The sequence below is a fragment of the Cervus canadensis genome, chromosome 24 (genome assembly GCF_019320065.1).
Source record: "Cervus canadensis isolate Bull #8, Minnesota chromosome 24, ASM1932006v1, whole genome shotgun sequence".
NCBI lineage: Eukaryota > Metazoa > Chordata > Mammalia > Artiodactyla > Cervidae > Cervus > Cervus canadensis.
The window spans coordinates 1,230,347-1,252,600 of record NC_057409.1 but is presented as its reverse complement, the minus strand read 5'-3'; the positions used below and the strand labels follow the sequence as shown (position 1 = coordinate 1,252,600).

The 22,254-nt window shown below is 55.6% G+C and overlaps 1 protein-coding gene across 4 annotated transcripts in view; it reads right to left on the bottom strand.

Moving 5' to 3' along the window:
* The window catches only part of ACTL8 (actin like 8), a 75,727-nt gene extending 55,659 nt beyond the window's left edge, over positions 1-20,068 (bottom strand). The window contains exon 1 of one of the 4 annotated variants that reach the window (XM_043445405.1): positions 19,787-20,068. The gene's annotated coding sequence lies outside the window, so the exon portion shown is untranslated. Of the gene's footprint in view, positions 1-16,868; positions 16,887-16,952; positions 17,156-19,786 lie in introns of those variants that run through there. The other 3 variants (XM_043445407.1, XM_043445406.1, XM_043445408.1) reach the window with 3 other exon arrangements.
* Positions 20,069-22,254: the final 2,186 nt, after the last annotated feature.

The following is a 22,254-nucleotide window of genomic DNA, read 5'->3' as shown; positions in this document are numbered from 1 at the left end:
CACGTGGAGGCCCCGTGGTGGACTCTGCTGCTAAGGAAAGCAGACCACAGCAGGCCTGGGCCTGACTGGAGAAAAGCCCCAGGCCCCGGGTGTGCCAGCCGCATGGCAGAGGCTCCAGCGAGCTGGGGATGTGTGAGGGGGGCTGGACTTAGCAGAGGACCCGGTGTGGTACCTTGAGATCTGAGAGACCAGCTGACGGGAGTCACAGGGGAGACAGATGTTAGGGGAGGCTCAACCTCACTCAAGCCCCCGGGCCACCCCAGCCTTGAACTGCAGAGCGCCAGCCCCCCAGGTGGGGGCAGGCGACACTTACAAGGAAGTCCCTATTTAGGAGCCCCTCCCATGCCTCCTAACACCCAACTTTTCAAAGTCTGGCCAATTCGCCTAGAGCACTTGTTCGGAAAATGCAAATCTGTTCCAGGGCAATCCCTCTATTAGGGGACGATTTGAGCACCGTGCAGATTTTACATTTGCTTCCACGAGATTTCACGCACAAGAAACAGCAGATAGGCAGAACACCTGCCCTGCCGAGCCAGGCAGGAAGACAGACGCGCACCTCACTAGACCACGGGGCCACCCACGCCCGGGCTACAAACCTCCCTCCCGTCGCTTCCCAGGGCCCCTCACACCCTCCCCGCTCTCTGCCTGTGGCCTAGTCCATGTTTTTCCCCCCATCCTCTTGCCTTTTTCTCTCGCATCTGCTTTCCTTTTCCTTCCTCCTGCACGCTGGTGGCAGGCGTGTGAACCGCGTGGGTGGCCCGCAGGCGGGCGGCACACACGCCCACGAGCAAACGCCGGTGTCCTTCGAGATGAAGTGCCGTGCTTATTAGCTTAACGTTTATGTGTTTCCTAACCTTAACTGTGGACAAACACGGCTACCGTTTCATTCGATTTCTATTTTTTATGTGCTTGACTGTTGTGCTCTTCACCCCATTTTCCCATAGGCCCTGTGAATTTCATTGTGTGACTTCATGTAGCACAATGGTATTGAGGCAATCGGAAGGGTCTGTTACAGAGAAGCGGGGGCTCTTCTCATGCACAAACCAGCCTGGAGGCCAGAGCAGGATGGGGATCACGTGCCGTCACACGGGCGGGAGCGTGACGCCCCGGGGCGGGTCAGGACTCACCGGTAACGTCACGCTGGCTGCAGCCCTGGGTGTTTATGTTGACGGCTCACCTGTCCTGCGTCCAGTGACAGCAGGAGAGCCAAGTGAGAACCGGCTTCAGAGTCAAGTCCCGGCTCTACTGCTCAGCTCTGCACCCCGAGCAAGCTACAACCTCCTCTCCACGCCTCAGTCTTCTCAGCTACACAATGGGAACAGCTCAGAGTGATTGTGGCGATTACAAAGTTAGTCGGCAGAGCAGACCAGCGGCTCTTTTACACTGCTGCTTAGCTCAATGCCTGGGACACTGTCAACACCCCCAAAACAGCGGCCACACTCACTACCAGGCCCCCGTAAACGCCAGCGGCAGCTGAAAGACGGACGTGGGTGGGGATGCCGGGTTGGCAGGTGCAGGGTCTTGCTGCCAGACCCAGATTCAAATCTCAGCTCTCCCTTCCTCTTCTGCGGCCCCAGAGGGGTGTCTGGGCTCAGCCGCAACGTGTGCATCCACATGATGGGGTAAAACACCCCTCACTGAGCAGCTGAGGACTCATGGACACCCCATGGGAGTCACTGGTGCAGGGGGCCCAGCACATGAACCCCGGGACCCCTCCACCCAGCAGACCCATCCACCGTCACCCTTGACTCAGTCAGTTGCTCTGCCCCAGACTCAGCCCCACAGCCCTGCGGGCCCAGAGAGGTTTGCGCTGGGCTGGAGGCCCTTCATCCCTACCACCCACCCATGCCCTGAAGATGCCGGCACGCAAGGCCAAGAGAGGACCGACACCGCCAACCACCGTGGAGCAGCCACGTCCCGGACAGCAGCTCCTCCCTGACCCTCCCAGGACACCCCAGCAGCCTGGGCCCAGGGTGGACAGGAGGGCAGAGCTGGAGCCCCGACCGTCGGTCAGCAGGGACGCTGCATTTCACGTGCGCTCACTCATTTCACGGTGAGCAGCAGAGAGGCCTGGCGTGCTGCAGTCCATGGGGCTGCAAAGAGTAGGCAAAGAGTCGGACACGACTGGGCGACTGAACCACCACCACCCATTTCAGCCTCGTGACTGCCTTGTCAAGGAGGTAATACACATCCACTTCACAGATGGGGAAACTGAGGCTCAGAGAGGCTCACAAAGTTAGGAAGCCGCAGCGCTGGGGTCCGAGCCAGCTCCACGACCACAGTCTCGGTTCCCGTCCTGCCCCCCCGCCCCCCACCCCGCCTAGGTGACAGGCCCGGCCACGTGGTCAGCTCATCCTCTATCCCCCACCCCCCTCCTGTTAAAGAGGAGCAATGCCAGGTCCAGATTACTCAAGAAGCAAGAGGGCAAGGTGCTCTGAGATCAGGAGAGGGGACCTGGAAGAAGGGGAACCTGCCCGACCTCCCCTGTCGCTGGCCAGAGCTGCAGGAACCCAGCTCAGACCCCAGTGCCTCCGCGTCCATTCCCCGGTGACCAGAGCCCACAGCAGGATGTCAGGGGCATCCGGCCTCTGCTTGGGCACTTCTGGGGGCAGGAGCCCACCACGCCCAAGGCACTCTGCTCCAACGGTAGGTACCTCGAGCTGCTGGAGGCCTTGGACCCAAAAAGTCATCAGGCCCAGAGGACGCCCCACGGGGCTGTGGGGACAAACTCCGCCGTCCCTCCCTGAGTACAGTCACCACGCACCCTGGCTCCCCATGGCTCTTTCTGGGCCGAAAATTTTACTGCCTTCAACCCACCCTCCAGGGATGGAAAGGATAATGAAGAAGATAAAGGTAATTTCAGTGACTAACATTTAACGAACATATAATAGGCATTATTCTACATCAAGAATCAGCAAACTCTGGCCCGTGGGCCAAATCCGCCCGCCTGTCTGTTTTTACATGTATGGCTTGTGAGCCAAGAATGGGTTTTGCATGTTTAAATGGCTAGGGGGAGGGAATCAGAAAAAGAGGACTCAGTGGTGACACATGGCAAGTATATGAAATTCAAATTCCAGTGTCTATAAAAATAAAGTTTTATTGGAACACAGCCCTGTCCATCATTTACATATTGGCTACAGCTGCTTTCAAGTTACTACGGCAGAGTTGAAGAGTTTGGCAGAGACTCCAAGGCCCAAAAAGGCTCAAATGTTTACTATCTGGAACCGTTACAGGAACAGTTTGCAGGTTCTTATTCTAGATGCTTTACACGCACCATCTCAATCCTCAGCATAACCCACGAGGAGCTGACTACTGCGACCTTCACTTTACAGACGAAGAAGTAGGAGCTCAATCGCCCAGCTGCCTCACGGTGGCGGAGCGCAGACTGGGACCCAGACAACGTGACACGTGTCTGCGTCTCAGCCACGCCCCTCGTCCCATCGGAGCCCAGGGCTGACGTCTGTCACACGCCGCAGACCGTGGCGCCATCTCCCCCGCGCCTATCAGCCCTCCTGGCTTTTGCTGTGCCTAGTGGGAATGACCAGAACACCTGGTCAGCTCATTGGCCTCTGTGACCCCGAATACTCTTCTAACCCTTGCGGCTCTCTGCGGTCTTTCCCAAGTCCACCCTTAAATGGGCCTATAAACCCACTGCTCTCTGGATACTAAAAAAAAAAAAAATCGATCCACAAGCACCCTCCAGTCTACGGACAGCAGCAAATATGATAAAGTCAGTAGCTCTCGCCAGAGGTCTCTAAAACTTTATGAGAGCCAATAAATCTTGCTCTTGGGCTGCCCACTGGCTTAGAATAAACCCATCCTGCCCACGGTCTCCCAGAAGCAGAAAGCAGAAGTCCCTGGGACTGCTGTCCAGGTTATGGAAATCTCAAGGCCTCCCTCCCCACTCTTCGCTCTCTGTGAATATAGGATGAGGGGAGACACTAGCATGCTCTGTTGCCATGGAAACGGGGCTAGGCTACATCTGCATCAGGAAGGATTAAAGACAGACGTTAGAGGCGGAAGTACTCCAGAGGGAGGTTCAGACACACGGGTCCCTAATCTGAGATTAAAGTTTCTCAACGAGGTTTCTGCCCCATTATTAACTCTGAGCTTAGATGCACATTATAAACCACAGAGCTCATCCATAAATACAAATCAATATATCTGGAAGGCAAATATTTGATTTTTATTTATATGCATATTAAATGGAGCCGTATCTCAGCCAGCTAGAAGAAACCCAAACAAAACAGCCCAGGCACTGCAAGCTAGCAACCCACAGGCCAGCATCAGACCATGGAGCCACTATTACTGGCTTCCACAAAATTTCTAATTAAGTTGCTAGCATTTAAAATTTGAAATCTTTTTCCAGCACAATTCAGAGTTCTGCCTTTTTTGGAAAAGAATCTAAAGATTGGGCGGTAGCAACCCTAGGTAACAGCAACCAGCGGGCGCTGACGAGGGACCGTCCCTGCAGGCAGGCACCTGCATGTCAGGCACCTCTGCCCTCGGCATCCTCCACACCCTCTCTCTCGTGGGGGGTCCCTGCGTGTGTCCCCAGCATGCTCTTCACACTCTGTCTCTTCTGGAGCGTCCCGCAGGCTTCCGAATTTGTGACATCCCACCCGAGGACCCGCACCCCCATTTTACTGGTAGAAGCACCGAGACCTACAGAGGAAAAACATCGTGCCTAAAATGCAACAGCAGATTCATGACAAAGCTGGTCTCCCCCAACATGCACGGCAGGACCCAGCTCAGACCTGTCTGGAAGGAGAGCCAAGACGCTGGGTTAATATCTGTCAGCTACAAACAAACGTGTCTAAGGTAAAAATGAGACTTTTCTGCTGACTCCAACTTTGCCAGCTTCGCTCCATCTCTTTGCAGGGAGCAGGGGAGGAGGGAAAGCTCTGCAGAGACAGGGACAATGTCTCCTCAGACCCTCCCCAACCCCCGTCTCCCACCACCCCTGCTGGCCCACGGCCGTGCCCAATGCTGTCTAGGACACGGAGGAAGAAAAGGCTGGGGGAAAACAATGGGGCCGCAGCCCAGGACAGGCGGCCAGGCAGCCCCCAATTTCACAGCTGATGGCTGTAGCTCAGGTGAGCAGAGAACATCGGCTGGGCCTGGCTCAGATCCCCTCTCTGGTACTTGCTCGCTGTGTGGCCTCAGTGAAGCCACTCAACCTCTCTGAGCCCTGTCTCTTCACCCGCATGCAGGGGTGACAGCAGCCCTCTGGGTCATCTTGCCGTGCAGGCCAGACGAAGCCGCAGCAGAGCACTCGGCAGTGTCAGGCACAAGTCAAGAGTCGGCTCTGACTCTTCACAACCCCAGCGACTGCAGCCCACCAGGCTCCTCTGTCCATGGGATTCTCCAGTCAGGAACACTGGAGTGGGAAGCCACTCCCTTCTCCAGGGGAGCTTCCTGACCCAGGGGTCAAACCTGGGTCTCCTGCATCACAGGTGGTCTCTTCACTGTCTGAGCCCCCAGGTCCCCCATAAACCAGTGTACCCACGAATCCTCAAAATCCGCTCCCACCCCGGCCAGCCAGTCATCCTCCCTCACCTGCTAATCAGTTCCACCCTCCACCTGCAGCTCCAGCCACACTTCCCGCTCCCCACCAGCGCGTGAATCACCAGCTGGTCTCCGCCTCCACTAAATGCAGGAGGCACATCCCCGCCTCTGAGACTTACCCCAAGCGGTGAGCCTCGCTCAGAACACCGTTCCCCACACTTACCCCTCCAACTCAAGACCACCCAGATCCAGGGTTCCCACAACCTCCCCCAGCCCCTCAGCCTCTGTCCACCCTGACCTCTGCTCCTTCATTCGCCTGAGAAATTTGGTCCTGCTCTCTAATATTCCGTAAGGCGCCACCCTCTGCCTTTAGCATGTTGAAGGATGTGGCTCACACATCTTTGAGATCCTCTGAGGGGACATTAGGTGTTTATAGTGGCCACATGCCCAGCCCCTCTTCTTCTGACACAAGCACCCCAAATTCCTGTCCAGGACTGATCTTCCATTCCAAAATCCAGTCTTGGTGGGACTACTGATCACAAAGTTCCAAATGCCCCCAAGCCAGGACTGGTCACACACCCAAAGCCCCCTCAGTTAGATTCGTCTCTCCCAGAACATGGAATTCCATCCTGCCTGGTCCTTAAAAGCTGGGGACGCCCACCCTGGTGGTGCAAGTGGTAGAGAACCTGCCTGCCAACGAAGGAGAATCAAGAGGTGCGGGTTCAACCCCTGGGCCGGGAAGATCCCCGGCATAGGAAATGGAAGCCCACTCCCGTGTTCCTGCCCGGAGAATCCCGTGGACAGAGGAGCCTGGCGGGCTATGGTCCACGGGGTCGAAAGTGTCAGACACAACTGTGCACACACACAGTGCCCATCCTGGTGGGGTCCCAGAGACTTTGAACAGATCTTGCCAAGAGACTGCCTCCCTAGAGTTACCCGAGCTCCTGGCCTTTTAAAGCCAGTCCTTCAGTTCAACCTGATCCCATAAACTTGCTTTTGGTCAATTCCTTTTCTGCTGAAGTTTGCAGAAAAGAGCCCTCCCTGATTCGCTAGAGCCCCCATCACATACGTGCTCCCACATGCTCCCCAGAGCCGACCACAGACACCCATCAGAGGGGCGCATGGGCACCACTTCTGCGTAGATGCAGAGGCCACAACCTTCATGCTTTCGAGAAAAAGCCAGGATTTCAATGGCTTTAGTAACACGGCTTAATTTCCCCATGTCAGAAACAGAATCCAAGTGCACGGAGAAGCCAAGTGGGAGCGGTACCTCTTGCTTGGAAAAAGTAAAAGGTAACAATGAGACGTAATTGAGCAGATTACACATAAAGCAGGTATTTCTGCAGGTGTCAAAAGTGAAACTCGAGGACCCAGTAGGACAAACACAGCATGCGTGGATCTTCAGTCAGTGTCCAACGGGCGCAGGGCTGAGAACGCAGAGACCAAAGGACGAGACCGTCCGGCACATGAGCAGCACCGGGGCCTGGGCACACAGGCAGCCAGCCCGCCTCCCCAGAGCAGAGGGAAGGCCCGACACGAGGCAGGGCCGCTGGGAGCCAGCGCCGGAGGAGGGCGAGAGGAGAGGTGTCTAAGGACAGCGTGCTCAGAACCACCGTGGCCTAGGCAGCCAGGACCTCCCGTCTCCTCCGCAGCACGGCAACCACCTCTCTGCCTCCTCTGCCGCTGCATCGCCCGCAGCCTTCCCCAGCAGCACACGTCAGGTCGTTCTCCTCTGCCCGAACGCCCCCGCCACCACCCGGCACCCCCCACTCTCATCTCTCCGACCTCACCCCCTCCCACCCCGCCTCGAGCGGGCCTCGCACAGCCCGACCACGGGGCCTTTGCACACACTGTTCCGCTGCAGGAAACCTCCTCCCCGTCACGTCCTCATGGCCCACTGCTGGCTTCCCTCGGGTCTCTAACCCACCCCCACCTCTCTAGCTAGCATCTCCCTCGCCCATCACGGGGGCCTCCTTCCTAACTCATCTTTCTCCACGGCTCTCCCACTCTGAGATGGAATTATCTGTCTGCTTATGGTTTGTCTCCCCCAGCTGGAACAGAAGTTCCACGGGGGCAGGAACCTTGTTCCGTTCAGGACTGAATCCCTAACACTGAGGACAATGCTTGGGCCACAGTCGGTGCCCATAAACAAGGGCTGAGTGAACGAACGGAATCCCTGAAGAAAAACCAGAGCACATCCAGGACGGCTGGCTTTCTGAACCATTCACAGGGCAGGATGATCGGAGGCCTGGCCCTGGGGACTGCCTGGGTTCCAGCCCCATCACCCGGGTCAGCACACCGACTCTGGGCTTCAGTTTCTCCTCCGTAAACTGGGGACAGTAACAGCCTCCACCACGGCAGGCTGGGAAGATGAGATGGGTTACTATACAAGGCGAAGCGGATGGTGCCTGATGAGCCGTGAGTGCCCAAGGTTAAGATTTTTGCTTTTATGTGACTGTTTAAATGTCAGCCGGGTGGCAGAATCCTCAGGAGGTCCTCACTAAGGGGGCCTCTGGGAAGAAGGGGTGGGAGACAGCAGGGGAGCACCAGATGGGGGGACAGGAGACCCCAGCGCGAGCCGGGCGCTGCCGCTGACACGCTATGCAGCTCAGGGAGACACACGACTTCTCCACCCAACTGTCCGGGCCAAGCGCCCTCTGCTCACGGGGCTGCCGCGGACTCCAAGCTGGACCAGCCTTGTGAGCACAACAGGGCAGGGCAGTGAACCAAAGCACCCACCCCTTACTCACGGTTCTATGCACACCACAGCCATGAAGTCAAAAAGCCAGAGTTCAAATGTGACGGTGCTTCCAACTCATGCCACGATCCCCCATCTCCCTTTGGAGATGTCGGCTGTGCTTTCAAAGCCTCAATTACAAGGGCAGGGAGTGTCACGGCTCCTTACATTTCGGTCACAATATCAGCCAAGAGCTGAGGGTTATGCAGGGGAAATTATAGTAATTACCCCTCGGGAGGGCTGGCTGCGTGAACTTCGGCTGATCTAAAACCTGGGGTGAGATTTAACTACCTGGGAGAGGGGGCAGAAACACACAGGGGAACCTCTGCCTCTCATCAGGGTCCCGGGGAAATGACGCTGATGTCAAAATGAACTCACAGCTCCTGTCAGGCCAAGCGACAGGAAAGAAAAGAACCCAGATGTCACATCAGATCAGTGGGTTCTGCCCTCCTGTGATCACCACAAGGCAGACGCTGTCCTCAGAGACCTCACCTTCCAGGGCAGTAGAGACAGGACATTTCTACATGCTACAAAGCGAGGAGGCTGAAGTCTGTGTCAGTGGCCCAGGGCTCAGGACAGATCCCAGAGGCAAAACCGAAGCTGAGCCCTAAAGGAGCAGGAGGAGCCAGCCATGGAGAGGGGTCTGGGCATCCCCCTCCCCTCCCTGGGCCTCGGATTCTTAGTCTGTCAAATGGGTGTAATCAGCGTGCCTCCCTCCTGGAGAGCACGCCTCCTCCCTGGGGCGTGATGAGTGTACAGACACGAGGCGTGAGCCCCGGGTCTGGTCCACTGGATTCAAGGAGAGGCTGTGGTCTGGAGGCCAGGCGGGCGCTGTCCCCTGATGGAGCGTGAGCCCCTCTGTGCCAGACCCAGGTTAGTCACCAAGACGTGGCGGTGACCTGGAGGAGGTACAAACCCCGGCCCCGGGACCAGCGCGGGAGGAAGGCCGCCCGACACGGCTCCCGCAAGCCCCCAGCTCATCCCACCCGCCTCTGAACTGGGTCCCTAGGGCACCCCTTCCCCACACCACCGCCCAGCTGCCCGCTGAGATCCGTGCCCCGGCCCCTGAATCAAGGTCTCAGCGTCTCTGTGACACACACAGAGCCCGGGCCCCGCCCCATGGGAGAGATTCTGCAGGTCTGAGGAAGACCCGGACGCCAGAGGACCACACGCAAACCTGTCTGCCCGGCACCCCCTCAGCCCTGAGTGCCCAGGGCCCGGCACACGGCCACTGTGAACCAGATCCCAGCCTCCTCCCTCCCCGCCCAAGGCCCGGAGTGCAGTCACTGCACAAGACGCGAGGGGCGACCGGCTCTGCACCTGTCCCCGGGGTCAGAGGAAGGGGAGGGCAGGACGGGCGGCCTGGTGCAGAAACGCCTCTTCCGAGCTGCAGCTCCTCAGCCTGAGGAGGGGAGCCTGACGCCAAGGTGCAGAGGACTCCAGGCTCAGAGGGTTTTTATCTCAGACAGCTTCTAATCCAGTCCCTCACACACCTGAGGAGAGTCTACTCTGACCCACCTGGACAATGGCCATCAGGCCCCTGCTTGCATAGCCCCAGCAACGGGGCGCTCACCACCTCACGAGAAAGCCCAGCACACAGGCAGACTGGTCCATTGCTAGAAAGTTCTCGGGGGCAAACCACTCCAGGATTCTTGCCTGGAAAATCCCATGGACGGAGGAGCCTGGTAGACTATAGTCCACAGGGTCGCAAAGAGTCGGACACGACTGAGTGACTTCATTATCATCATTCTCGCTTCACAGGCCAGTCCTGCCCTTTGACTCCACAGACTGAGGTTGCTTCTCATTTCATCCAACTGCAGGGAAGTCACGGGAGACCTGCTAGGGTTGGAAGGTCAGCTGAGGGTGGCAGGCTCAGCGGGAGCAACCGGGGTCCAAGCCCCGGACCACCACTCAACAGAAGTATGACCCTGGGCAAGTGACCCCTCCAAGTTTCACCTTCCTGGTAAAATCGGGGAAATAACAGTGTGCCCATTATTACATAAGGCTGGGATGTGTGTGTGTGTGTGTGTGTGTGTGTGTGTGCGCGCATGTGCACACACTCAGTCGCCCAGTCATGTCTGATTCTGTGACCCCATGGACTGGAGCCCGCCAGGCTCCTCTGTCCATGAGATTTTTCAGGCGAGAACACTGGAGTGGGTTGCCATTTCCTCCTCCAGGATGTCTTCCTGACCCAGGGATCAAACTGCTGTCTCCCATGTCTCCTGCTTTTCAATCGGATTCTTTACACTGAGCCACACAAGGTTACTGGGAGCCTAGCTCAGAAGCATTCCAGGAATTCTGCAATGACTTGGGAGGCACTGGAAGCAGGCAGATCACAGGGCCTTGAAAGCTGGGTAAAGCGGGTGATCTGTCCCCAGCACAGCCCTGAAGGCCTCCGTCTGTTTCACTTATGGAGAGGGGAGTGGCCAGACAAGGCACAAATAAATGTCCGTGCCCTAGACGGGTCCAGGGTCTGGCAGTCCCGGTGCTGCCACTCATGGCACCCAGCAGACTCTGACATTCTGTGCCCACCCAGCCCCCAGCGCCTGCACAGGAGCCGGAATCTAGCACAGCTCGGGCTGCGGGCAGGGGCCTGGGAGAGGCACAGAAGTGAGGCCTTCTCCGCAGGAGGCTAAGTGGGAGCCGGCCGGAGACACTGCGGGCCTATTAACACACGGGTTTCTGCATGAACTCCCACAGGGAGCCAGGCGGGCAGAGTCGGAGGAATGAGGGCCTGGAGACAAGCGGAGTTTTTTTAAAGAAATATTCAGCCATTAAAACCCCGGCTCTGGCTCTCGGGCCAGGCCTGGGCTGCATGCTGAGCAGGGCTGGTGGACCGTGAGTGCGCCTGGGTGGGGCGAGGCGGCGGCGGCTGGAAGGAACCCGGGCATCGGGAGGAGGGTCACCGAGGGGCGCCCCCGGAGGCTGCGCTGCTGCGGCCACAGGCTGCCCTGGCCAAGGGCGCCCAGACTCAAACAGGCCCGCCTGTGGGGATCTGTAATGTCCCTGCCCACACCCGTCAGAGCAGCAGGAAGAAACACACGAAGCGGAAGAAAATCCCCAAAGTTTAGGCTAACTTCATATGAGTCGCCCCAGCCTTGCCCCAGATACTCATTCAGTAATCCTCATTACTGAGGGCCATCGACAGGCCCGGGAATATTGACATTTGGGGCCAGGTAAGTCTCTGTCGTGGGGGACGGGCATCCTGTGCGGTGTGACAGATTTATTAGCATCCCTGGCCTCTACCCAGTAGATGTCAGTAGCACCCCTGCCCCCAAGTTCTGACAACTAAAGTCCCCTTAAGGGCAAAAAAAACTGCAAAAAACATAGTAAAGATGACTGGGCTAGAGAGATAAAAACCATCAAAGAACAAGCCTGATCTCACTGTCCCCGTTTCAAACCGTCCCTGGCACCCATCGCCCTCGGCATGGACCCCAAGCTCCGTGGCTTGACATTCAGGGCTCCACCCCGTCAACGCTCACCATCCCCTGCCCCACACCTGGCCCTCCAACAGAACACAGCATGGGTCATCCCAGCCCAGAAGCCTTCCTTGTTCCTGGCCTGTTGTTCTTCCAGTCCTCTCATCTGCCTGCCTTCTGCCAGTTCGTGTTTAGAGTCCACTCAGATGCAGCCTCCTCCAGGAAGCCTTCCCTGCCACTCCCCACCCGGGGGAAGTTGCACGCACTCTGTGCTCCCACGCCCCATATCGCGCTCCATCATCTCTAACTCCAACTAGGATTCTGTAGGCAGGACCACGTTGCAGTCACCTGCTTGCCCAGGCCAGCCTTCACCCTCAGGAAACTTGCAACAGAATGAGTGGCTCAGATGGGAAAGAATCTGCCTGCAGTGCAGGAGACCCCGGTTCAATCCCTGGGTCTGAAGATCCCCTGAAGAAGGAAATGGCATCCCACTCCAGTATTCTTGCCTGGAGAATCCCATGGACAGAGGAGCCTGGCGGGCTGCAGTTCATGGGGTTGCAAAGAGTCAGACACGACTGAGCGACTAATACTTTCTCTGCCTCCTACTGAAAGGGGACTCACTCTTTCCTTTGGTCAAGAAGGGAAATCCAAGGCAGCTTCCACGGCGGTTCGGAGGTAAAGAATCCACCTGCCAGTGCGGGAGACGTAGGTTTGATGCCTGATCCAGAAAGACCCTGCAGCCCGCAGAGCAGCTGAGCCCGTGACCCCCTACTACTGAGCCTGTGCCCTAGCGCCCGTGCTCCACAACTGCAGAGCGGCCCCTGCTCGCCACAGCCAGAGAAAAGCCTGTGCAGCGAGGAGGACCCAGCACAGCCAAAAATAAACAAACAATTTTCAAAAAAGAAGAGGGGAAATCAGAGCTGGAGAGGACACCGATAAACGCGATGAGGACCAGACTCTGAGGGAAAGACAGAGGGGCCCCACACTAAGGCCGGCCACCTGAGTGAGGGGCCAGCCAGAGGCCGTGAGCACATCGAGGGCCCTGGCAACCCAGCGAGCTCTGCCGCCGGCTTCCGGAGCCTCAGCCAGCTCCACACCTCGTGGCTGTTTCCGTCCTTTGCTACTGGATCTGGGACACATCGCCAAAAATCACTGTCATTGTGATAGAAAGTATGAGAGAAGTCACTGTCTCATTAACCCTGCTGACGGCGCTGGGAGCTTATGCTCCCACTTAGCGGACAGAAGCTACGGCTCAGACTCTCTGGGCCATCCGCTAGTAAAGCACAGAGCTCTGCCTCAAACTGGGGTTTCCCGACGGCGGACGCCCACCACCCACTACACCTCTCAGCTGGAAGCCCCCAGTCCCCTGTTCTTTTGGGCAGGGGGTGGCGGGCAGAAGGGAAAACATAGGAGTAAGATGAAGGAACACTTTGCTCTAGGCCTTCCAGTGCCCAAGGCCGGGGCATGAGCCCAGAAACCCCGGAGAAGGCCTCCAGTTAATGAGAAATTGGGACGAAAAGATGAAATCAGCCCCTTAGAAAAGCCTCTCCAAGCCTGAGGGGGATTCTCTGTGCCCTCCAAACCATCCTTTCCAGACGGGACTCACCAGACTCTCCTTCCAGGCGAGAGGTCCTACACTGTCATCGTCCCAGGGAAGGGAGGTGGGGAGGGGACCCGGAGGGGCTAGAAGCGGCCAGACTCCAGGCAGGGGCTCCCACCGCCAAGCCCGTCCTTCCCCAGGTTGAGATGGGAGAACCACGGGGGGCAGGAACATGCAGTGTGACTGAGGGAACGCGGAGGCCCCCCACCCCACCCCTCACCCACGCCACCCACTTCTGGTGGTCTCAGCGCTGCTGTAACCGGCAATCCTTCCACGCCTGGGTGGGCTTGTTCACTGCCCGTCTCCCCACCCACCAGGGGCACTGGATGGGCTGGCTTCTCCTGCCCTGTCACAGCATCCGGCATCAGCGGGCACGTTCACCAGGTAAACGCTGTATTTGTTAGAGAGACAGGAAGGCCGAGCTCCCAGGCCTGAAGCCACCTCTCTCCACGCAGCCCCAGCCCCGAGGCCCGTCTCATCCTTTGTGAAAGGAGTGACGACGGCTGTGTTGCTATATTAACGTCAGAAGGAGCAGGAGTTGGGGGTGGGGGAATGGAAGGGGACGAGGTGGGGCACAAATGAGGGCACACGCGTGGACCACCACAGGCACTGCACTGACGAAGCGCCCCCCCCCCCATTTTAGACACCCTGAGAGCCCTCTGGGGATGAAGTCGTCAGCACAATGGAAGTTCATGCAAAGACCCAAACCCCACAGGCACCAACGCCCTTCCCTGGCGCCTACCCCATCACACGGTCTCTCATCCCCTAGTGGAGTACCAGGGAAAGTTCTAGATCCTCACCCAGCCCCAAAAGCCTCCCCTCCCCAGAGACGGCCTCGCGTGCCTCAGAAGGGGAAACAGAGAATTGGAGACCTGATCCTGCCAGCAGTTTCTCCCCCGCACGCTCACGATGAGCCCACAAGGCAGGCTGACCTTCCCCGTCACAGAGATGGGAGACCGAGCCCCGGGTTCACGCAGCAGATCACGCGGAGCTGCCGCTGAGCCAGAAGCCCTGCACGGCGGACTCCCCCTCACCAGCCGCCAGCGGCCCAAAGGAACAAGCTGTAGAAACACCCAGTCTGGGGCGGGGCGGGGGGGGAGGGTACTCAGGGAGAAGGCGTCCCTGAGGACAGGCCCCACCACAGGGCTCGGCCCCGCACGTCAGCATCAGCCCCTCCATCCCCAGCGAACTCCAGACACTCCAAGTAAGAGGCCCCCGCAAAGTGCCCAGCAGGGGAAGGGGCCCAGCGCCAGAGTTACCAGAGCCAGGGCCAGCGAGGGCGGAGTCCCGACGGCTCCCGGGCCCAGGTGTCAGCTATTTGACAACCGGCTCTAAGGAAAGAAAGCGCTGCCGGCTGTGGGTCTGGGCGTGTGCCCCCGATTTTAAAAGGCCCCAGAGGGAGCAGCAGGCGAGTTTGTACTTGACCAGAAGGTGGGCAGGAAGGCCAGGGAGGAATGGAGAGTGACCACGGAGAGACCTCTGGCCTAGCAGGCCAGGGGCTGTGTGTCTTCAGGTCGCAGGCCCAAGCCCTGCCTTTGGGGGTCTGGACCCTGGGAACCCTTCTCTCTGGGTCGGGTAATTTATCTCTACCCTCAGTGCTATTTGAATCCTTTTCAGCAAGACCCCCGATCTCGCCAGCTCACCCCAGTCAGCAGGAACTTGAGTTTGCCCCCAGAGCACAGTCTTGCTCTCAGTCTCTCAGGCAGGACGAAGGAAGGGGGCTGGACTTCAGGAGGCCCTGGCATCCCGGTGACTTCAGAGGAGTCCCTCAGCCACCTCAAACCTCCCCATCCAAGACGAAAGATGTCACCTCCAACCCCAGACGCGGAGGGGATAAAATGAGCCAGGCACCAGAGCAGAGCAGTATATTATAAGAGAACAAGGCTGGGCCCACATTCTCAAACACCTTTCCTCTCGGTGTTCCTCTGGGACAGATGCTTGGTAATTAATTGTCCCATTTCAGAGATGAAGCTATGGAAGCCCAGGGGTGTTATACACTGCTGGTCACACTGAGTCTATTACAGTGGGACCCTGGCCCAGAAAGACTGCTGCCTCTGACCAGGAGCCTGCCTCAGGCCCCAGAGGAAGACTGAGGGAAGCAGAGAAAGCAGAAACGTGCATTCATTAAGCGCCTGCACTGTGCATCCAGGATCATGCTGAAATGCCACGACCCCCAAGGTTTGAATGCAGAGGGCCCTCTTCTTCCTCCCTCTGCAGTGAAGGAGGCCCGCAGAGCCCAGCCCCCCGGCCTGGCCCACCACCGGGATCTGGATCCCTGCGATAAGGACATCTGCAACCTTGTTTAAAAGTCACTACCGCACAATTAGAGGCACTTACCCCCTCAGAGCCATCCTTCTCCTCCGATCGGTTTTATAGCCAGTAATAACTCTTGAAAATTCCTCAACAGATGGAAATTTTATTTGACTAATCATGGCCGTTTGACTTGCTGGGGTGCGGAGGCTCGGGGCTCAGGCTGGCAGGGAGCCAGTTGAGGTGATTGTCAAGGGGCTGGGCAAAGAGCCCAGAACACAAGGCCACCGTGTGGGTCCACTCCCCAGAGGGAAGCCACAAGAAGGTGTTGGAAAGTGCCAGGCACTGAGGAGCAGCGGGCAGCGGAGCGCTGCCTTTTCTGGGCCCAGAGGTGCCTCTGGGCAGCGTGCTGAGACCCTTGTCCGCCCCTCGAGGCTCCATCTCTGGACACATGGGAGCTCGTGCCAGGGAGAAACCAGAAAACCCCGGCTTAAACACCCAACAAAACCAGCATTTTGGCTACAATGCCCCAGGCACGTCAACCCCATGCCAGCCCCATGCCAAAGGCCCCATGGGCATCATCCCACTCAGTCCTGCCAACAATTCTGTAGATGCATGAGAACATTCCCATTTCACAGATTTACAAATAGAAGACAGCCACTAAACTGAGCTGCCACCTTCATCTCAGGGAATTAAAGGTTGGTGCCCCCACAACTCACACAGGGCCAAGCAATCCTTCTAAGACCCACACTGAATCCCATCACTGCTACCAAAAAAAAAAACCATAAAACTCCCAGTAATTCCTCAGCACCCTCCAAAGTTCAAGTTCAATAGCCTGGCCTTCACAATGGAACTGATTCAAGATTATCCATACAAGCAATATGAAAACATATCACACAGAAAATCTTGTCCATTTGACAATATGTATGGCAAATTATTCATAAGAGCCCTAAATTGGAAGTATCAACATGAAAATGGATAAACAAACTTATGATCTATACGTACAATGTATATCGCTTTCCAACCGACAGGAGGGAAAAAGCACACCGCAATGTGAACAGAGCAAGTTCCATATAAAGAATTATCAACTGTAACAGCAGGCTGCATTAACAAGGCCTAGCTAGAAAGAAGGAAAGAGAACTTTAGAGAACAGTACCAAGGAAAACTCCCCCAAGGGCTAACACAGAGACCCTGAGGAACTGCCTCCTCCACCACCATCACCTGAACCGAACAAAGCCCCCTAGAGCACCCCGTCCCCCAGGACGAGTGTGCACCCAAAGAGGAGCTCCCCAAGATGGCAGGAGAACCCCTATGGAAGAATGCCCAACACTCGCCCCAGCGCGGGCACCCGGACCTCACTGAGGGGCACGCCTGTGGCTCGGGCGGAAAGCACCGCACACCCGCGGAACTTGCTAGAAATCCAGCCCGGGGGACTCACCGGAAGTCTGCCCTGAGGAACACCACACGGGCTGCTCACACCAGGCGTCTCACCAGAGTCACCGCACGACAGAACCGCCGTTAAAGAGATGCGGGGGGTGCCGGCTGCAACACCGTGTCTGCAGGGACCCGGCGCGGAAATGCCGTGCACGCGCACTGGAGCCGCTGCACGTGCTCAGGCGCCCGCGCACGCGCACGCCAGAGCCCCCCCGCCGGGGGGAGGGGGGAGGGGGGAGGGGGGCCCCCCCCGCAGGGCAAGCGGCTCTCCGGCGCCCTCTACAGGCTGAGGCTGAGCTTGCCGTGTGGCCGAGGGGGAGGCGGGCGAATTTAAAGGGCCCAGCTTCACTTTCAGTCCGCAGCCAAGAAGGGTGAGTTTATCCAGCATACCCATCTCTTTGATGACTCGGCTTCCACATGAGCCCTTCTCACGTGGAACCAAACCCCTGTATGACAACACAGCTCTGTATCTCCACCTAAGAAGACACAGGTATCCTTCTTACAAGCAAAGTTCTCACTCTCTCCATAAAATGAAACCAACAGCCCCACAGTCATAAGACTGTATTACGCCTCAAATTCAGTCACAGTTCCATGGAATATTGTTGCCTAAAGACTATACTTTAAAGCTAGCTTCCAAAAACTTGCATGTGAAATATAACTGGAAAGGCGAGAAAACAAAACAGTTGCAAAGTGCGCTTATTCCACATACTCATTCAGAAACTGCATAAATAACCTCGGGGTGGGTCCATGGACCAAACAGGTCCACTGTGAGTCAGACGGGAGCCAAGACTCTTTCTTTTACCCATCATAAGCCCCCACTTTATCATATGGGCCACAGTGGGTCTGCAGGTCCCTGGGAATTAGTGTGAATTCAGAGCCTGTGCCTAGTAATTTAAGAACCATGTGGGCATTTCCTGTGCCCCAATGCACAGCCATTCTGGTAAATGGCTGCCAGTCCCTGTGAGGCAGATTTGGAGGAATATTTACAGCAAGTACTTGTGGCAATGATGCAGGCTCCTTCTTCCACAGGACCTGGCCTCCAGAGGGCTTCCAGGTCTGTGAATCAACTTGGATCTGGAAACTGCAGGTTTCATGTAATACATCCAGCCCAACATTTCTGTCTCCCCAAGCCCTTGAATTCCCTCTTCCACATAAAACCCCATTAACTGTACTACCAAGTCCAGATTTCAGTGAGTCAACCAAGTAAACAGTCAGAGCCACCCTCTGCTGCACATGCTAATAATCAAACCCAGAATCTCTAGTCAGGGCATCCACAGCAATGAATTCAGCCCAATCCACTGTGATATCCTGCCCTCTTGGGTCAAAAACTCTTATAATAAACACCCACACATGTGTCCCACGTTTCTGCTGATATATATAAGCAAAGTACAGCAATTCTTTTGTATTTTCCCTCATAGGTCCTATTGAGTCCCAGCCACCAAGGAATGGACTGAGATTTGACCCTTAAAGTCTAGTGACAAGAGAGGCTGATTATGGTGAATCTTAAGGGAAACAGGCATCTCCTTTCAAGGTACCTGCCTCCGCTGAGGTTATCACCTGGTTTTTAAGCAGAGGAAGAACAGCCTCCTCAGACACTGGAAGGAAAACTGCCACAACCCACACGGGGTGCTCACAGCCACTTGGGAGTCTGAGACCATCAGCTTCATCTGGGTCCTACAGACTCCCCACCCCACGTTTCAGGACCCCCTTCTTTCCCAGTTAATGCCCTAATTTCCACATGAGCAATTTGTCAAGCTGTGAATTCAACTGTGGTTCTAATTCAGCAACCAGCACAATTAAATTTTTTATTTTATTTTCAGCAATATCAGCCCTGGGGCTGCAAGAAATAAGAGCTTCTTTAAGGGGCTGTCATGGAAGCTCTCTGGTTCTCACACCAGATGAGAAGACAGTTAATGGACCTGAGCTTGTTTTTTCCTCTGTGTAGTACTCAAGAGCCCTCCAAAGAATCCACCCCACCCCACAGTCCTTATAGCCATCATTACTGCCCTAACAGTCAAGGCCAGTACCATTCAGGCTCCCAAGTAATGTGCCTGAGTGGCGCTTTATCTCAATCTACCACGCGTGGTATCTCCATTAATTGTATGGCCACTACACGCCTTGGGTTACCCACATTCCATTTCCTATTAGCAAGGGCTCATGCTCAAGCCCAAAGACACGAGGAAACTAATCCATAAATCTCATATTTACAGGTCAATCTCCTGTTCTCTCTCCTGAAACCAATTCTATATTGGTTTGGGTCCAACTGAGAAAAAGAAATCACACAGTAATTTTAACAGGGAATGTTTCAAATGAAGAATTATTAAATTGTAACAGGGGGCTGAACCAACAAACCCTGGCTAATAGAAAGAACCATAGCTAATGTGAGAACAGCAGCTATAAGCAGCAGCACAACCCACAGCGCAGCGATTGAGCCTCAAAGCGTCCACCACCCACCCCCAGGGCTGATACAGTCCCCAGGGAAGAGCGCCTCAGGGCTTTGGTGAAAGTCCAGAGAGAGCCCCCCAGGACTCAGGTAAAGCCCTAAAGAACGAGCCCCCCAAACCATGGCCGATACAGAGCCCTGGGGGAGCACCCTGATCCCGGGGCTAATACGGAGCAGAGAGCCCCCAAAAACAAACCTCCCACCAGGCTGAGACAGAACCCTCAATGGTGAGAGCGCCCCGGCTCAAAGAAGACCTCCCCCCCAGAGCTGAGACAGAGCCCCCAAGTCAGAGCCCCTCCTAAAGCTGAGGTAAAACCCCCGGAGAATCCCCTGGGCTAAAGCAGAGCCCCAGAGCAGTGCCCTCACACACGCCAGCGCAGGCATCCAGACCTCACCAAGGGGCACGCCTGTGGCTCTGGCGGAGAGCTGATCCGCGCCGCACACCCGCGGAGCTTGCTAGAAATCCAGCCTGGGGGGCTCACCGGAAGTCCGCCCTGAGGAATGGCACACGGGCTGCTCACAGGAGGCGTCTCACCAGAGTCACCCCACGACAAAACCTCCCTCAAACGGGTGCAGGGTGCCGGCTGCTACACGCGGCCGCAGAGACCGGGCAGGAGACGCCGCGCACGCGCACGGGAGACGCCGCACGTGCTCTGAGGCCCTCGCGCGCGTGAAGCCGGGGGGCGGGGCGAGCCAGGGGCGGGGCGAGGGGCCCTGTGCCTCTCTGGCGCCCACTACAGGCTGAGGCTGAGCTTGCTGTGTGACCGGGGGAAAATTTAAAGGGCCCAGCTTCACTCTCAGTCCGCAGGCAAGAAGGGTGAGTTTAGAACTACAGGGCAATTGTGAATAGCCAGCAAGCCGTGAAATATCACCCAGCAATGAAAAAGACGGAGCTACTAACACAGGGATTAATCTTCTAGGTATTATTGTGGGGTGAAGGGAGCCAGATAGAAAACGGAACATCCTGTATGCTCCTGTTTATTCAAGTTCAAATACAGGAATCTTGAGAACCTTGGACTGCAAGGAGATCCAACCAGTCCATCCTAAAGGAGATCAGTCCTGGGTATTCATTGGAAGGACTGATGCTGAAGCTGAAACTCCAATATTTTGGCCACCTCATGCGAAGAGTTGACTCATTGGAAAAGACCCTGATGCTGGGAGGGATTGGGGGCAGGAGGAGAAGGGGACGACAGAGGATGAGATGGTTGGATGGCATCACTGACTCGATGGACATGAGTTTAAGTAAACTCCGGGAGTTGGTGATGGACAGGCAGGCCTGGCGTGCTGCAATTCATGGGGTCACAAAGAGTTGGACACAACTGAGCAACTGAACTGAACTGAACTGAATCTACAATGACAGAAATTTTAAAAACAGGATAGAGAGAGACATTTTACTGAAAAGGGATACAATGGAACTTTCTAGGGTAGTGAAAATATTCTCTAGTGTGATTGGGGCAGTGGTAACACAGCCATTTACATTTGTGAAAAACCTTCAAATGGAACGGTCAATATCTGTGCATTTAACTTAAGATAAATTGTAACTCAAATTTTAAAAATTAGCTCCCCCAATTTTTGGCTTCAAATTCAGTCACTGTGTACTGCTTGTACACGGTAGGTAAACAACTGTGTTTGTGTAACTAAATGTGTCCTCCAGTATTCTTGCCTGGAGAATCCCAGGGACAGAGGAACCTGGTGGGCTGCCGTCTATAGGGTCGCACAGAGTTGGACACGACTGAAGTGACTTAGCAGCAGCAGCAGCAGCAGCATGGATCATACACTCTTTTTTTATGTTCTCATATCTAATTTGACAATCCCCCCAAATCATTAAGCTACTGGTCTGCTTTTCTGGGCCCCCATATTCCTTAGCTCTTAGTTCAGTCATACTTTTATTATACTGATGTTTCCTGCAGAAGGGCAAAATGTACTGTCAGAATGACCAGCATGTTGTGAGTGCTCCGTGCTTCACTCTGTTTTCAATAGATGTCTCACAACCTATGCAGTAGTTACTTCTAGCAGCCCCATTTTACAGATGAGGAAACTGAGATACAGTTTATTTGCCCTCTTAACCACTTTGTCTTGAGTCAGACTGTTGGAAGTTCATATCCCAGCTCCCCCACTTGCTAACTGTGAGTCGTGGGCAAGACAACTGATTCAGTTCAGTCGCTGAGTCATGTCCAACCCTTTGTGACCCCATGAACTACAGCACGCCAGGCCTCCCTGTCCATCACCAAATCCCAGAGTCTACCCAAACCCATGTCCATCAAGTCAGTGATGCCATCCAACCATCTCATCCTCTGTCGTCCCCTTCTCCCCCTGCCCCCAATCTACCCAGCATCAGGGTCTTTCCAAATGAGTCAGCTCTTCACATCAGGTGGCCAAAGTATTGGAGTTTCAGCTTCAACATCAGTCCTTCCAATGAACACCCAGGACTGATCTTTAGGATGGACTGGTTGGATCTCCTTGCAGTCCAAGGGACTCGCAAGAGTCTTCTCCAACACCACAGTTCAAAAGCATCAATTCTTCTGTGCTCAGCTTTCTTTATAGTCCAACTCTCACATCCATACATGACCACTGGAAAAACCATAGCCTTGACTAGGCAGACCTTTGTTGGCAAAGTAATGTCTCTGCTTTTTAATATGCTGTCTACTGATTACTCTGAGCCTTATTCTTCCCACCTCTGAAATGCGGATGATAACTGCCCCTTGGGTTGTCATAAGGCACAAGTGTTTTATCCACGTAAACTATCTAGCACAGTGTCCATTTGTGGACAAGGGTTCACCATGAATAAACAATTCATTTCATCGATTCTAAGACCCACATGTTTTCACATAAAAACAGATTGTGTCTTGCAATCCATGGCATC